Raw genomic sequence first — 15,386 nt, forward strand, 5'->3', positions numbered from 1 at the left:
ATTGACGATTTGGGCTGCAAATATGAAATGCCTGTTGGTCTTTGGCCTGCTTGGCATCCTCCCTTTATATGCCTGTCCCCCTGGTAGTGGCCCCTCAGGTGCCATCTTTATGTTTTTTACTCCTCCTATATAAGCTACTCTTTGCAAAAGATCTGACATATTTACGCACAGTGGTAAGGACCATCCCCTAGAAAGGTTGTGTCAGCCCTCCCCAGTATATTTGCACTAATCACAGACACAGCCATAAGTCATAGCAGTGACTCCAGACTTCAGTGTTACTGACCTCACAGAGCCTGTGGGAGGTACCCTGGGATGGAGTATGGGAGGATGCGGAGGGCTATTTCAGGCCCTCCAAAAGAACAGCACATGAGCAACCCACTTTGGGGACTGTCCTTTACTCTCTGACACCCTTTCTGTCTCTCTTCCTTGGCTGCTAACTGGCTGCTTATTCTACTACCCAGCCCAATCCCGAGTAGTTATTTGTGTCCTTCAGCTGTGGCCACGCTCATGTATCTCTTGATGAGAGAATACAGGGTAGATATTAGGTCTCTGACTTCTGGTGTTCCTCAGTGCTTGCTACTGGGTTTTGCAGCCAAGCTTGGCAGGCTGCCTCCAAGCGTTTTTCTAGTCTTCTGTCTCCACTTAGTTTTGTGCTGCAGACTGTTTCCAGAAACAGCCACAGCACCATCTCTGACCCCATTTGCTCTTCAGAATCTTGCCATTTCCCATTGAGAAGCAATCTTCCCTCTCCATGAACCTAAGCAGAACTTTGTGTCTCAATGGACAGAATGCAGCGATGAACAGAATGCAGCCATGATGCTGTGTTGACTTCCAGAGTGCCTAAAAAGTGATGGGTTTTTCACCTGGCTATCTCGTTAGGCTCACCCTGGAAGCCCAGTTCCCACTGTGCTGTGAGGAAGGCCAAACTAGTCTAAGTAGAGAACATGCAGAGAGGGCCAGATGGAAAGGAACTGAGGCCCCTAGCTGACAGCCAGCATCAAATGCCCATGTTAGAGTGAGCAAGTCTTCCGATGGTCCCAGTGCCAGCCTGGACATCTTCCAGCTGAGGCCCCAATGCTGGGGAGCAAAGACAGGCTGTCCCCAGTATTCTCTGACCAAAATCCTGACCCATAGTATCTTTTTGCATATTAAATGGATGCTTTATCCCATTGAGTTAGGTTGATTTGTGATATAACCCTAGGAACTGGAATGCTGTGCAATGATGGACAAGTTCTCTTTGGGCCCAGATTTTATCATTCAGTCTTCTTTTACAAAAAGAGAAAAAAACTGGACCACCCTGACTCCTCCTCTTCCCTCTCCTAGTTAACCCTCCCCCACTCCTATTTTCCCCCAGCTTTATTGAAGTATAATTGGTATACAAAGACTGCACATAATTGTACAATGTGGTGTTTGGACATATGCATACACTCGTGTACCAGCATCACAGTCCAGGTAATATAACTATATTCATCAATTCCAAAAGTTTATTTGTGCTCCTTTTGCTTTCTTCATGTGTGTGAGATTAGAACACAAGATTTACCCTCTTAAATTTTACAGTGCACAACTCCTTATTATCAACTATAGTCACTATGCTGTACATACAGCAGACCTCTGGGACTTATTCCTCTTGTAAAACTATCATTTTATACCCAGTGAACAACTCCCCATGTCCCCTACATTGCCTTGTAACCACCATTCTATTGCTTGCTCGTGTACCTCTTTATTTTAGATGCCTTCTAAGTGGAATCATGTAATATTTGTCCTTCTCTCACTGACTTATTTAATATAGCTTCTTCCAGATTGATCTATGTGATTGCAAAGGGTAGAATTTATTTTTTAAAGGATGAATAATATTCCATTGTTTGATACACTATATTTTCTTTATCCAGATAATGTATATTTGGGTTGTTTCCATATTTTTCTATTTTTAATTTTTTGAGGAACCTCCATACGGGTTTCCATAATAGTTATCTCAGTTTACATTCCCACCAGCAGTGCACAAAGTTCTAATTTCTCTACAACCTCATCAACACTTGTTAGCTTTCTTTTTTTTTTTTTTTTTTGTAATAGCCATTCTAACAGATGTTGAGTTGATACCTCACTGTGTTCTGATTTGCATTTCCTTGATGATTAGCAATGTTGAACACCTTTTTATGTACCTGTTGGTTATCTGTATGTCTTCTTTGGAGAAGTGTCTATCAGGTCCTTTGCCCAATTTTTAGTCAGGTCATTAGTTTTTGCTATACAGTTTCAGGAGTGATTTATATATTTTGGAAATTAACTCTTTGTCAGACATGTGGTTTGCAAATACTTTCTCCCATTCCACAGGATGCTTTTTTATTCTGTTGACTGTTTCCTTTGCTGTGTAGCAGTTTTTTAGCTTAATGTAGTTCCACTTAGCTATTTTCACTTTTGTTGTCTCTCACTCCTTCTTCCTATCAGCGCAACCTCCCTTCCTCAGGAAAAGCCTCCCCTGCGCCTGGCACCACTGCCCTCCTACTAGCTTAGATCGCTAATCAGAAGCTCTTAGAGCGCTTTGTATTTTTTCTTCACCCAGTTTTGGTGTATGTGTTTGTGGTCATTAATGAGACAATAATCTCCATGAGGGGGGGAAGTATCTCCTCAGTTTCCCTTGCTGTTGTGTCACATGACTCAGCACAATGCCTGGCAGGTAAAAAACTGAAGACTGAAGACCAGGGCTTGCCCAAGGTCATACATTTATTACCAGATCTGGTGGCCAGGGCCTCGTGCCCCAGTGCTCACGTAAGGTTCTCTCTGCTATGCAAGGATGTCTCTCCCAAACCCGCTGCTTTTCTCAGTGCTCAAACTTCTGACCATGTAGAGATTAAGGCACAGTCTCTTCAGCCTCTCCTCAAACTCAAAACATTCCATCTTCATCTCAACAGCCACCTTCTTGCCAAAAATAGGGCAGGAAATGTTATGGGAGTGCCTGGATTCTAGGAGAGTTGAGCTGGTCTGAGGAAGAAAAACAGAGAAAAAGGAAATATCTCAAAATGTTGATTTGTTTACATTTCTTCATAAACTTCACAACACAAGGAAACCAACAGAGACAAGCTTGAAGTAATTTGCCAACACTAATATTCCAGTAACATGAAATGATTCCCCACATTTCATGGGGATAGATATGAATAGGGTCATTAAAATGTGGCCAAGGAGAGGGACAGTTTACTTTTTCTGTCTCCTTAGAGTCTGTTCTGAAGGCTCAGCAGGAATTTAAACAAATAGCATGGGGGAATGGTGAATCTTATAGTATTAAAAGGAAAAGCCCCTTTCAAACTTCTCTTCCCTTTAATAAATACATTGGTTTTTTCAAGTTTTGCCTTCTAAAAAACCTGCAGGTTTTTTTCTCATCTATTTGATGGGAGCCTACTTGAGAAAAACAAAATTAGCATCAAATTGTTCTAATGCTGTTCTGCATATTTTTTCCTCTAGGTCAAGAAGGAATTGTTGGTTCTCCCATATAAATGAATGTAAGAAGGGAAGGGAGGTAGGTAATAGAGAATGAGGATCATACTGTTCTCTCTGATTAAAAAGTGAACAATGAAGTTAGGGGAGGGTCAGTGGTACAGGGAGAGAGCTACTGACAAAAAGGGACTACATCAGTAAACTAGGCTTGTGCAGGCGGGTGCAATGGGGTCTAGGCCTTTGGTTTCCCTGTATTTCAGACAAGACACAACTGCAGTTAGAGGATGACTGGGAGAGATTCTCTCCCCTCCCTCAGCAGGGCAAGTTTCCTTGGACCTGCGATCCGACCTCCTGAAGCTCATGGAGCACTCTGACCTGGGAACGTCACTTAACACTTTTAAGAGCCTCAGTCTTCTCACCTGTAAAACGGAGGTGGGAGGGAGGAACAGGGGAAGAGAACCTACCTCACAGTTTTGTAGGTTAAATAATATAAAGATTATTAATTGTAACATAACATGTCACCTAGCACACTGTAAGTGCTCTATAAACGTTAGGAAGAAAAAGCAAAAATTCCCCCAATGAGGCACTCTTTGGGTGAGGACCCTCGGGCCCGGATAGGCTGGTGCCCCACCTCCCCCGCACCCCCAGGCCTCTCCAGTCCAACAGCTCAGTTCTAGGCTGTGGTGAGGCATGAGACCTCAGGGCTAGTCACCCAGTTTTCTTCAGCAAGTTCTTTCACACACACCTCCTACGCACTTCGGCCAAAAATTCAATGAGGTGTTCTCCTTCGTTCTTCCCCTGTTGTTTTTGGGTTCTGATTACTTCCATCTGGCTGCAGCAACTCGACTAGAGTCTCTAGAAAAAACTAAAACAAAAACCCTCGTTGCAGAACACATAGGCACCCAACCTAGAAGGCTTCTCACTCCTCGCCCACGGACGCTCCGATGGCAACTCGCGCGAGGCGCGGCCGGGGAACGCGGGCAGGACCCCGGCACCTGCGCGCTGTAAGAGGGTACGCGCAGAGCCCGCCCCCGCCCCCTGCCCTCCCGTCCCGGTTCCCGCCCCGGCGCCCGGGGAAGCTGCCGCAGTGGGAACGGCGACCCGGGCAGCTCCCGGCAGAGGGGAAGAAGATGGAGGGGAGGGCGGGTGATTTCAGAGATTGAAAACAGGGCAGCCCCTGCACCTCGGCCCCGGAGCTCATCTGACTTGAGTTAACGACCCCCCACCCCGCGCCTTGAAACAAAGTCTTGGGAGACTGGCGCATTCCTTCGTTCTCTGCTCGAACTTTCTTCGTAGGTGTGCTTTCTCTCCTCGGTGCAGGGGAGGAGGGTGCCCTCCGGCCCCTCCCCGCCGGGTGTTCCGGGTTCCCCGCGGGCGAGTGCGCGCGGCGCTGGCGGGTGCGCGGCGCCCGGGTGTGCTCAAGCCGTGCGCGCGGGGGCGCTGCGCCGAACGCGCGGCGTTGATGGATTGCAGGAGTGCCGGAGCTCGCCAGCCGAGGCAGCACGGCTCCGCGGACTTTTTTTCAAACTCCCATCAATGAGACTTCGAGGAGGAACGGGAGGAGGCGGCGGCGGCGGACGCAGAGGAAGGCGAGAAGGAGCCGGAGTAGCTGGAGGAAGGCACGCGGGAGCCTAGGGGAGCTGCCCGTGGGCCGAGCGTAGTGGCTGCACGGCCCCCGCCCGCCTCTCGGTCTTCTCTCCTGCTTGGCCTGCCCTGTCCCGGCTGGACTGAGCCCCGCACACGGCAGTCCGCGGAGGGTCGCTGCGCTAAGCCAAGTTGGGATGGGGGCCCGCAGCCACCGCCTGGCGCCACAGAGGCCACCTGCGTGATAGAGGCAAACTTTTGTCTCCCTCGGTAAAGTTGCATTGGCCTTCTTTTGCTTGCTTTTCGTTGCAAAGTGCTCCCGATCCGGCTGAGCCTGGGCCGACTGGGATGCTACGCCGTCTCGGAGGGTCCCTCGGCCGGGTGCCCGGGCCACAGCTAGGGAGTCAGGACACCGGGCTTCAAGGGACCGGGAGCCAGCTCTTCTTTGGGCTCTGGCCAAGCTGGGCGGGAACCGAAGGGGGGCCCGGGGGACGGTTTTGCATCCCCTTCCTACTTGGGGGAAAGAGCTGATTTTCGGGTGCACAGCCGGACTGGTCCCGCCCGGTCTCCGCCGCGCCCGAGCCCGAAACTGTTTTTGCGGGAGGTGGTGGGTAGCTCCGCGCCTGGGATGCAGCGAGGCTCGCAGAGGTGGACCGTGGGAGTGTGTCTTAGGGGACTGTGGTGTGTGTGGTGGGGGGTAAGTGGTGTGGGCAGCAGCCAACCACTTGTGAACTCCTAACTTCTCTGAGTTACCCGACGCGGAGCCTTGCCTTTCTTTCTTTCTCGCTTCTTCCTCGCTCCTTCCTCTCCTTCGTCAGTCCTTGTCGCCCCCTCCCCCTCGGTCAGGCTCCTCTCCGGCCTCCCTCCTCGTTTCTCTCCTCCTCCTCCGCTGTTGCCCTCCGCCCCGAGATCCGCTTTACTTGCCGAAGGGAACCGCACGTAACCCCGCGCCCAGTCCGTCTCCCCACCCCGCACTTTCATCCCCGCCCCCACTCATCATCTCCCCCACAACCCCCCCAGGGGCAATCTCTCAACAAGTATATTTGCTGAGGAATTTGAAAAATCCACTACTGCAACTTGATCTGTGTCTGATGGATGGGGAGAGGCGCAGAGAGAGTTGGGCGCCAATCCTATTAAGGGTTTAGAGAGGGGAGCGTTTTTTCCCGGACGGGGGAGGAGGAGGGGAGGTGAAAGGGAGCGTGTGCTCGAGTGTGTGAGTGTGAGCGCGCCTGCCGCGTCGGGGAGCTGGAAGTCCACCCAACTCGTCGCCTTTTCAGCCCGGCTGTACTTACTGTCATTTCCTAGGAAACCCGACTGTTACTGCGTGAGGAGCTCGGGATGGAGCCCGCGCGCTTCACCCCGGATGACCCCCCGCCTACACGCTCGCGGGCCTTGGCTTCCCCCCATGATGCCTCCCCCCACTCCCCTGTCTTTTGTATGCTTTTTATGTGGCTCTCAGAGTAGATCCCGGCTGGGAAAGTAGACCTTTCCGTAGAGTCCGGTGCCTGTCCTGGCTGGAGGTCTTTTATGCGCTTCTCCGCCCTCCCGCCTGGGCATCCCAGGAAGTGCATATGGCCTCTAGCGTGGGCTTTGCAGCCCGGTGGCCGTGGTCGAGTCCTGGCCCCCGCCCCGCGGCCCTCGCCGGGCGTGTGAAGGTTTAATCCCGACAGCTTCAGATAAAGGGAGCAGTTGTAAAACGCTCATATGCTGTTTGCAGACGAGGCTCTGGGGGATGTTGGAGAATTTGAAAGTAAACGTTTCCCTAGCAAGCGGCATAAAATAGTGTTTAAACAAATATTGTATTGGCATGCTCAGGGGGCTCGGTGCCAAAAAGTAAAGTAAATAAACTGTGAAATCCAAAATATACAGCAGTGGAAAGCAGCGGAATAGGCGGGCTTGTCACAAGTACCCCTGGTGAGATCTGTTTGTTCTTCCACCTCACCTACCAGCTCCCCGAGCCCCCTCACCGCCCATTTCCTTACCTGGGCTGGGAGTTCCCTTTCCTCGGCTTCCCTGTGTCTGGAGCAGGCTTCCTCCCCGCCTGGGAGCGGCTTTGCAGTGGCTCAGTCAGGAGGAGAATTCACTGTGTGGCTACCTGGAATGGCCCCGTCAGGGGAGGGGAGGGCACCCTGGCTGTGCCGGGCCGCCCAGAGTTTTGATGCTCTTTAGGCTTTTCCTAGCTTCTGGTCTGCCCTGGGGCTGTAATTCTAGAATGTAGACTCTAGTCAGGCAGATGCGTCCCTTCCAGGGCCTCCCTCCCTCCTCCTGCCTCTGATCTCCCTTCTTGCTCCTCTTTCCTCATCTTTCTTGCTTTCGATTTCCTAAGAGTTGCTGCTTCTCCCTTCCGTGGCTGAGAGTCACAGGAAATCGTGGAGGTGTTCTCTCCCACATTTAAATTCTGCTCAAACCCAGACACATGGAAAGTTGTCACTTGCCCGAGAGTTTCAAAGTTAGTTATATTTTGTAATATTTTGGGTGATTTCATATTTCCCCTCTGCCTTGAAAAATATGCTAATTTCCTAAGGTTATTTAGTGATTCTAGGGGGTTTTGAACTACTGTTGGAGGTAAGGAGCCCAAGTGCCTAGGAATTAGGCCTCAGGTAACTGGAGTCCCAGGGCTTGGCATCTGAGAGGCTGTGGTCAGAACAGTCTGTTTTTAAAGTCTGGATGAGAATGAGATCCAGAGGGAGAAAAAAACTCTACCAGGGCCACACTCACTGATCAAAAAGGGGGACTGTTAGAGATGTTCTTTTCCTCCATGGAAATTGTTTTGATGGGAATTTGGGTCCAGACCCCTTTAGCAGAGCCTCCAGGCTGCTCCCCAATTCATGCTCACCCCGGCCTTGGCCTTGGAAGGAACTCTGGACTTGGCCCACCTTCAAGTGTGTGTGGAGTTAGACAAGGCCCTTCTGGAGTGTCTCTCCACTTCCTCAGGGAGGCTTCAGCCCGCATGTGGGGAGAGCACTGAACAGAAGAAATTCTTTGAGTTGCCTGGTCAGAAGAGGGGCCACAGGGCTGCTGGTCAGTGGCTCATTGCCTGGCTGCGGGGGTCTTGGGGGCTGTGTACTGTAGCTGGCTTGTTTGCACTGCAGACTGAAAAATACACAAATACTTCATGCTTTTTGTACTCCCACAAGTGCCCTGTACACAGTGCAACCCCTAGGGCTGGATTAGTGAACCAGGGGATTCAGCAGGCAGACAAAATTGGATATTTGCCTAATAAAAACACCCCTTTTCCACCAGGGCCTCTCTCAGCCACCCGGGTAGGGGATGGGGGGTAGGGGTGGGAGGACACACTTCACCCTGCAAATGCCAGCAGCTCCCTTTAAATGAGACCAGGAGGTCGGCGTGTGCACTTTGAAAGCCTCTGTGACCCCTACACACCCCACAGGCTTGTTAAAGCTACAAACCCAACTCCTACATCCTAGATGTACGTTCCTGGGGACTGTGTGTGTTCCGCAGGGGTTCTTTCATTTGAACAACCCGGTGGGAGGGAGGTGGAGCAGACCAGCCGTGCCTCTTCAGGTTGGGGGGTGGTTTCTACCTGTGCTAAGGCCAGTTTCCTGGTGCAGGAGGGCCGGCCAGGCCAGATGGACCTGGTTGCCTGCAGCCAGTCCAGGGCCCTTTGAAAGGAACCCTGGGGAAGCAGTTCCCCCTTTTCTTCTTCTCAGTAAGTGTCAGAGGAATGGATAAATGAAACTTATGAAGAATGCCAAAGAGAGAAACTCTGTTCTCAGATTCCAGAAAATTCAGAGGCGGAATAGGTGATTGTACAGCGACCAGAATGTGCTGCAGCTTCGGTGAACAGGCTTCCTGGTTTCTAAAGACCTCAGGGAGGAAAGCTGCTCTGTAATTGTTTCCTCAGGCTTGTTTAGAAGGTGATTTTGGAATGGGTCGTGGGACATTGGAGTTTGGTAGTATCTTTTCCTAAGGAGCAGCAGCTTCATGGTTTTCAAATCAACACATGACACTGGACTCAGTATTAACCTTTTCTCTAAAATTAATATGAATGTTTGCTGTAGAATATAAAGGATTAAAAAAAACAAGTCATTGAACCTTGTTTTTAGATTTCAAGGATGACCAAAACAATATTTAACCTACAAAACTATGTTTAAAACCCTGGGAAAATCCACCAAGAATAACTGCATACTTTCTGTAAGTATCATATTTCTCCCAATTCCTTCATCAACAAAAGCATCCTCAATAACACTGTTTTGTGTCCCAGTTCTGGTTTTTTTAAAAGCATGCAAAAGGAGGAAAGTAACTCATATCAGATGTGAACCAAAGAATACATATTAAACCATTTTTGAGATTTTGGCTTCAATCAAGTAAGTTAATGTGGTTTTGTGTGTGTGCATGTGTGTTGTTAAAAAAGAAAACAGTTTGCTGGGCAGTGTTTTAACTGTGAGTGCTCGGTTTCATTCATTAGCATAAGAAAAAAGTTTTAGTGCACTGACTATTGTCTTGAATGAAGAGTTTCAGCAAAGGGAAGGAAAGCCCCAACAGGGTGATGGTCCATTGAGATTCTTCAGCAGCCCCAGCTCGTCATCTGCCACTGAAATCTGTGATCCGATATCACTTTTATCTTACTTTTCCATTCTCTGGCCTTTTTCACATGTTCACTTTTGTCAAGGTTTATTGATTATGTTTTCTTTTCTGCAAATCTGTGGAAAATTTAATGAACCAAAAACAGCAGTGAAATAAAGGGAACTTTTTATTCATTAGAACCGGATTGATGTTCCCCCTTTGGCTGAGGGCCCCTGGCCTCCTGTGAGTGAGGTGGTGAGGATTGAGCAGGGAGGAGGGAGAGGGGGCCCTGCTGCAGCCTGAGGCGGGGCCTCCCCAGGCCTGTGGCCTCACCGGTAACCAGCATGGGCTCACCCCCACACTCTTGTCTCAGCTGAACTGTAAACGCTTCTGCGGGCTGGCTGTTCCTGGCCAGCCTGCAGCCCCCACAGTGCAGACCTTGTCCTCCAGGATTGTGCCTCAGTGGGCTGGTTGGGATAGAAATGGGGGGTATCTGTGTTGCCCAACCTTACAAGCCATTCAAGTGCCTAGGCCTTCCCTGGGACAGAGTTAAGTATCTCCCTTCCTCGAGCCCCAGGTCTCAAACCTGTAATTAGGCAAAGCCCTTAGTGTGATCACGCTTTGCTGACCAGGCTGACTTGGGAGCTGCTGCCCTGCATGAATTGGGTGAACTCCTGTTCTTTCCAGAGGCTTCCTTGGCAGCCGGCAGTTCAGTTCTGTTGTACCTAGGTCTTCTGTCTCCCCTTCTTCCTTCTCCCATCTTCTCTCTCCTCTTTGTCTTCTTCCCTTTTCTCTTGCCCCCTCCCTGTCCTTTCTTCCTTCCTCATTTCTCTGCTTACACTTGTTTCTCAGTCCGCGTTTCTCTCTCCTCCCCTCTCCTCCCTCTGCTGGACTGCGCAGGTCGGCTCCGGGGCAGTGCCCAGGCCTTGGAGACGAGCTGGTCCCGGGAACGTTAGGTGCGCCGAGTGCTCTCCCACCTGCCACCGGCCTGGTTTGCGGCGCCCGAACAATGGCCACATTGTCCCGGCCGCCTCCGGCAAGTGGCAACAAGCCGGACACTGCTCGTGGCTAGTCGGTTAGAAAGACGCGGGCCAGACACAAAACGGGCCCGCCGCCGCCTTTGTCGCCGGGGGAGGCACAGCTGAGCGCGAGCACAGCACCTACCTGGGAAAGGCGCCTTCCTAGGGCTCTCTTGCCTGTGGACTGAATTTCCCTCCCCCTTCAGATTGACTCGCTCTCCCCTTGCTGGGAGAAGGGGATCGAGTTTAGTTTATGCTTGCACAGTGCATTGAGAGTATTTCAACAAAGTCAGGAGAGAGAGGGGATATGTTACCAAACTTTTGGTGGCATCAGAAACCTTTTATATAAGGCATCTGCGAGAGGGACTGCAGCCAGGGAGGTCTATATAGTCCTGTCCGCAACCCAAAGGCAGGAGAGGAATGGCGGTACCCTCAAAATAGTACCCCAACCCCCATTTGTCTGACCTGTAGGAATTGGAAACCTCTTAGCGCTCAGAAAAAGAAAGATCTCTGAATGCCTAGGATGTTAAAAGAGCATCGTCCCTGTGTCCAAGCAGATGCTTAGCAATGCTTCTTTGTGTGGTGGACAATGCAATAAGTCAGCCCTATTTTTGAGCCACATTTATAAGGAAATGTAAGGGCTGCTCAAGTACACTTGTGCTAAGTTGAATTGATTGAAATTTAATGGTGGTTAGTGGCCATGAATGGTAATGATTTTCCAGCATATCTTTGGCATACTTGACATTAATAACTGGAGAGTGTGTGTGTATGCACACCAAGAGCCTGCCACACTGTGAGGCAGTAGCATTGTTCATTTTCCAAGATGCCAGTCCTTCGCCTTCTTCCTCTCCTCAGATGCTTTTCCTTCTTGCCATAATTCAGTTCGGATAATTTAAAAAAAAAAAAAAAAAGAAAGGAAAAGAAGGAAAGAGAAAAATCTTCCTCTATCGAGCATGTATTTCATGTCAACATAATTTTGAGCTCATGATTTTTTTCAATTCCTACATAAATCAGCTTCTAATATACAAAATGTTGATGGATTTGTTTTAGCTGCCATCATGAATTAATGTTATGCAAATAGAAGCTTTGCAGGTGAAATGATTTACTAAATAGTTTCAACTTCTAATATCTAAACTCATTCATTATGTTAGAAATTAAAAAAAAACCCACAAGTCCATATTTTTTTCAACCTAGAATGGGAGATTAGTATGCAAGTGTTGGCAATGTAGGTAGACTTTGATGGCTAGAAAATAGCACTTAATTTGTCGATTATTTCTCTGAGACTGTACAACTCACCAAACAGTGGCTTAAGAAGCAGGGATAGAAGTCTTATCAAATTCCATCTCTGGGAGGGCACAAATGCATTTAAATAATTCTGACATGACTATCAAGGTACCATATCCTATGGGACTGAACTAGGTCTGCTTTGGGAACTAAGAAGGCTTTCCTTTGACCTGGTTTTGAAGGACTAGTATTACTGAGCTAGAGGGAGAAGGGTTAAAGGGCTCTAGCGCAGGCCCATCTTTGTCATTTGTTAGTTAAGATCATCTTAAGAACAACTCATTAATACCTGTCTGTGAAGGTGGCAGTGATATAGAAAGTTGGGAAGAGGGCCTTCCCCTACTCTGCTGCTGTATCTTCTAGGAAAAAGTTGAGGAAGAGAATAAGTGACAAGTAAGTGCCCTCTGAAGAGCAATTAGCCCAAACCCCATGGGGTTGTCTTCAGAGAGAGCGAGACCAGTCACTTGAGAGCTGGGTGACCCTATATGTGAGTCACTTTGCCTTTTTGTGCAAAAAGGGGCTTGGCAAATGTGAACCATTGCTCAGGTCCTCCTGCTTCAAAATCCTGGGAACCAGTGCACCCTGCTTTTGCAGGTCTCTCTAAGTCTCTAAGAAGGCAGGCAGGCCAGGAGGACCTGAGTGTGGAGAAAGTGTGGGGTCATTGTCATTGCCTCTGCCTCTGGGAAGGGTGTAGTGAGGCACCTCTCAAGGAATCTGCACCCCCTTCTCCTGCCAGTCACTCTCTCTCACCCACTGTAGTGCTTAGGTACCCCTGGGGTATGGTAACAGGGTGAGGGTGGATGGGGTGGACTTGGGGACAGTGGTGGGGGCAGGGGAAGCCTTTGGCCTGCGATGGCCTCTTTAGATTTTCCTGAAGGCTGTGGACAGCTGAAGGGAGGGCCGACACATAAATATGTCATGAGTATCTGAAGATAATGGTTGAGTTTTGACTTCAGTTCTCCAAAAATTGAGGTCATCGTGGTCTGATGACAGGTTGAAGGCATATCACTTAGACATTTCTGCAGATGACAGTGGGTTGAGCTGTGGTGATACATTATGTGTCCAGACTGTGACAGTGTATATAGGGCTGGCCCTCACTGTCTACAGAGATCAAGGTGAGGACTCATCTCTTGTGTTCCTGAGCTGAGGGCGGGCATGTGTTGCCTTGTTTATGCAAAGAAAGAAGAAATGAGACTGAGCAGTTACTCAGCCAGGAATTTTCAGGTATGCTAATGATGGAACAGGATGGTAGGGTTCCAGTGTAATTCAGATGTCATCACCTATATAAAGATGTAGTACATAATGTAGTGTGTTGCCCACATACATGATATATGTTACTCTTCCTGTTAAGTGTGAATGTGGAATGTGTGATATGTATATTTAAACTGATATAGATGTATATTAGTAAGTCTTTTACCTACCACATTCCTTTATGAATTAGAAGACTTTTAGTTCACCTGAGATGTGCTTAGACAAAAAAGAGAATGAAGTCAGAACTGGAATTCAAGTTATAGAGGCAAATGTGACAATAAGGCTTCCAAGGGCCTCTAAGTGGGGATCTAGGCCTCCTGGATGGGATTCAGGAGGGACACTTGTTAAATATGCAGATTATCAAGCCCAGGGAGAACCCCAGGAAGGAGAAATCCTATGGCCCTGAGATCTGCATTTTACCTTAGGGTGGGGTGATGGGGATTTCCTGTGATGTTCCTGGGTTTCTTTGTGACTCTTGCATTAACAGAGGGGTATCATTTGCATCTGTAAGGTTGGATGGACAACCCAGGGTGGGCCTCAGCAGATTGCAAGGCTTTCAGCTGCCTGGTCAGCAGTTGCAGGACTGGAGGTCAGAGCAGACAAGCTAGCTGAGGACTGAGCCATTGTTCTGCTTCAGAACATCACAGGGAAGTGGACTCTAGTCAGGTGTTCTGTTTTATGGGACAGTGGCCAAGACTCTAAGAGACACCTATTGTGATAGATAGCCTTCTATCCCTAGCAGAAACCGGAGAATAGGGGGTTTGTTAAAGTGTATAGTTCTGGCCCAAGGGTCCCTCGGATGACTCCCTTCCTGCACGCACTTCATGGCAGCTGTCTCCGAGACTATGGCTGCAGTGTTCACAAGTCAGACAGACCCTGTTTGGGTCTAGTTCAGTGTTTCACTGTTGGAGCAGGTCTTTTGGAAGTTTGGCCTGCACTGAAGTTTGGCTGAAGGGCCTGTCTTGTGGGTATCTTTATGGTTTCCTCAGAAGGGTGGCAAGGAGGTAGCTGGTAGGAGTGAGAGACAGAGGGGAGCTGATGTGGGTGCCTCACCCCCATACTCTGTGTGCCCCAGGCCTCAGAGCTTGCAGGAGCTCGTCCTGAGGCAAGGATGGGCTAGTGGAATGGGCCTCCCTGTCTTCTGCCCTGCCCAGGTTCCCCCAGGAGGGCAGCCTGTAGCCCCTGTGCTCTGCACTGCTGGCTGGCATCCTACCCCCAGCTCAGAGTTCCCTCTCAGTGCACCCTGGTATTGGTGTCAGCATATTTTGAGAATGTACTGCCTCCTCACTATGACTTGAGTCTTCCTTTGAAGTGAGAAGGCAAGAAAGAGTTTGAAAGAGTGGAATTAGGCGAGTGGGGGCAACTGGGACATTAGGAGGGGTGTGGTTTCTCTTCATGGCCCGTGCTCCTCAGCTCAGAGTGGGCATCCTGACAGCTGCCTTGCAGGTGTCCTTTGGTCTTTAGTATTAAGAGGCTCTCAGTGAGAGTCCAGAATGGCCTTCACTCGAGGCCAGGGTCCTGGAATGGTGGCCTTTCCTGTTACTGAGGTCCTGCTGGCCTTGGAGACTTCGGCTTTTAAATGCCTCCAGCTCTGATCATGTGGCCAGCTTTTAGGGACTTTGTGATTTGTACTGCCCTGCACTGCAGATTATGTTAGCTTTATGCTAATAATTCAAGTGCACCCAGACAAGGAATTGAAGACAGCCATGAAAATAACCTTTCATACTTTTGAACTTGGGACTCATGGGCTCCTCATGCACCCTGCAGTTGGTTGAGATGGTGGCCATTTAGAGGCACTGGGCTGATCTGAAGGTGCAGTATCTTTCCTGTGCACATTCTCCCAGTCCCTCTGCTTGGTCTAGGTTCCCGAGGGCAGACTTGCCAGGTGGCTCGCCTGGCTTCAGGAGCCGAGTGGGAGGTGGAATTTGGTGGCATTTCTGTAAGATTGAAGGCACTGAAGAGAGGGGTGAGCACGTCAGACACTGATGACGTGCCAAAGTCCCCGGCTGCTGCCCCCTCCCAACCTGAAAAATGTGCCTTAGGCTAGCCAATCATCAGCGGCTGTAAATCTAAGCTCTCCCTCCCCTTACCTTCTTTAAAAACTTGCTGCCTGCCCTGCTGAGTGTGACTTCCCCTGCCTGTGATAGCCAGACTGCAGAACCTCGCCCAGGGCATTCAAATAAACTACCTGGCCCTTTGTTGCCTCTCTTTGCCTGCTTATTTCGGCTAGAATTTATCTTACAATTTCCATCTCCTCTGGGGCTCACGTGGGTGGCTGAATCCTTCTCCAGATTCAGC

The 15,386-nt window shown here is 49.4% G+C and overlaps 1 protein-coding gene and 1 long non-coding RNA gene across 4 annotated transcripts in view; one reads left to right on the forward strand and one right to left on the reverse strand.

The window, feature by feature from the left end:
- Positions 1 to 2,700: 2,700 nt before the first annotated feature.
- On the reverse strand, positions 2,701 to 7,353 carry LOC118913010 (uncharacterized). Of its 2 annotated transcripts, none has more exons than XR_008998844.1 (3): positions 6,993 to 7,353; positions 4,172 to 4,291; positions 2,701 to 2,971 (listed from the first exon to the last, which is right to left on the reverse strand). It is a non-coding gene; the product is annotated as an uncharacterized LOC118913010 (long non-coding RNA). The 2 variants fall into 2 exon arrangements; XR_005025041.2 differs by having other exon boundaries at positions 4,172 to 4,281; positions 6,993 to 7,342.
- The window catches only part of GLI2 (GLI family zinc finger 2), a 279,782-nt gene continuing 269,005 nt past the window's right edge, over positions 4,610 to 15,386 (forward strand). For both annotated transcript variants that reach the window (XM_057505714.1, XM_057505713.1), the window contains exon 1: positions 4,610 to 5,280. The gene's annotated coding sequence lies outside the window, so the exon portion shown is untranslated. The remainder of the gene's footprint in view (positions 5,281 to 15,386) is intronic.

The sequence above is a fragment of the Manis pentadactyla genome, chromosome 8 (genome assembly GCF_030020395.1).
Source record: "Manis pentadactyla isolate mManPen7 chromosome 8, mManPen7.hap1, whole genome shotgun sequence".
In the NCBI taxonomy this organism is placed as follows: domain Eukaryota; kingdom Metazoa; phylum Chordata; class Mammalia; order Pholidota; family Manidae; genus Manis; species Manis pentadactyla.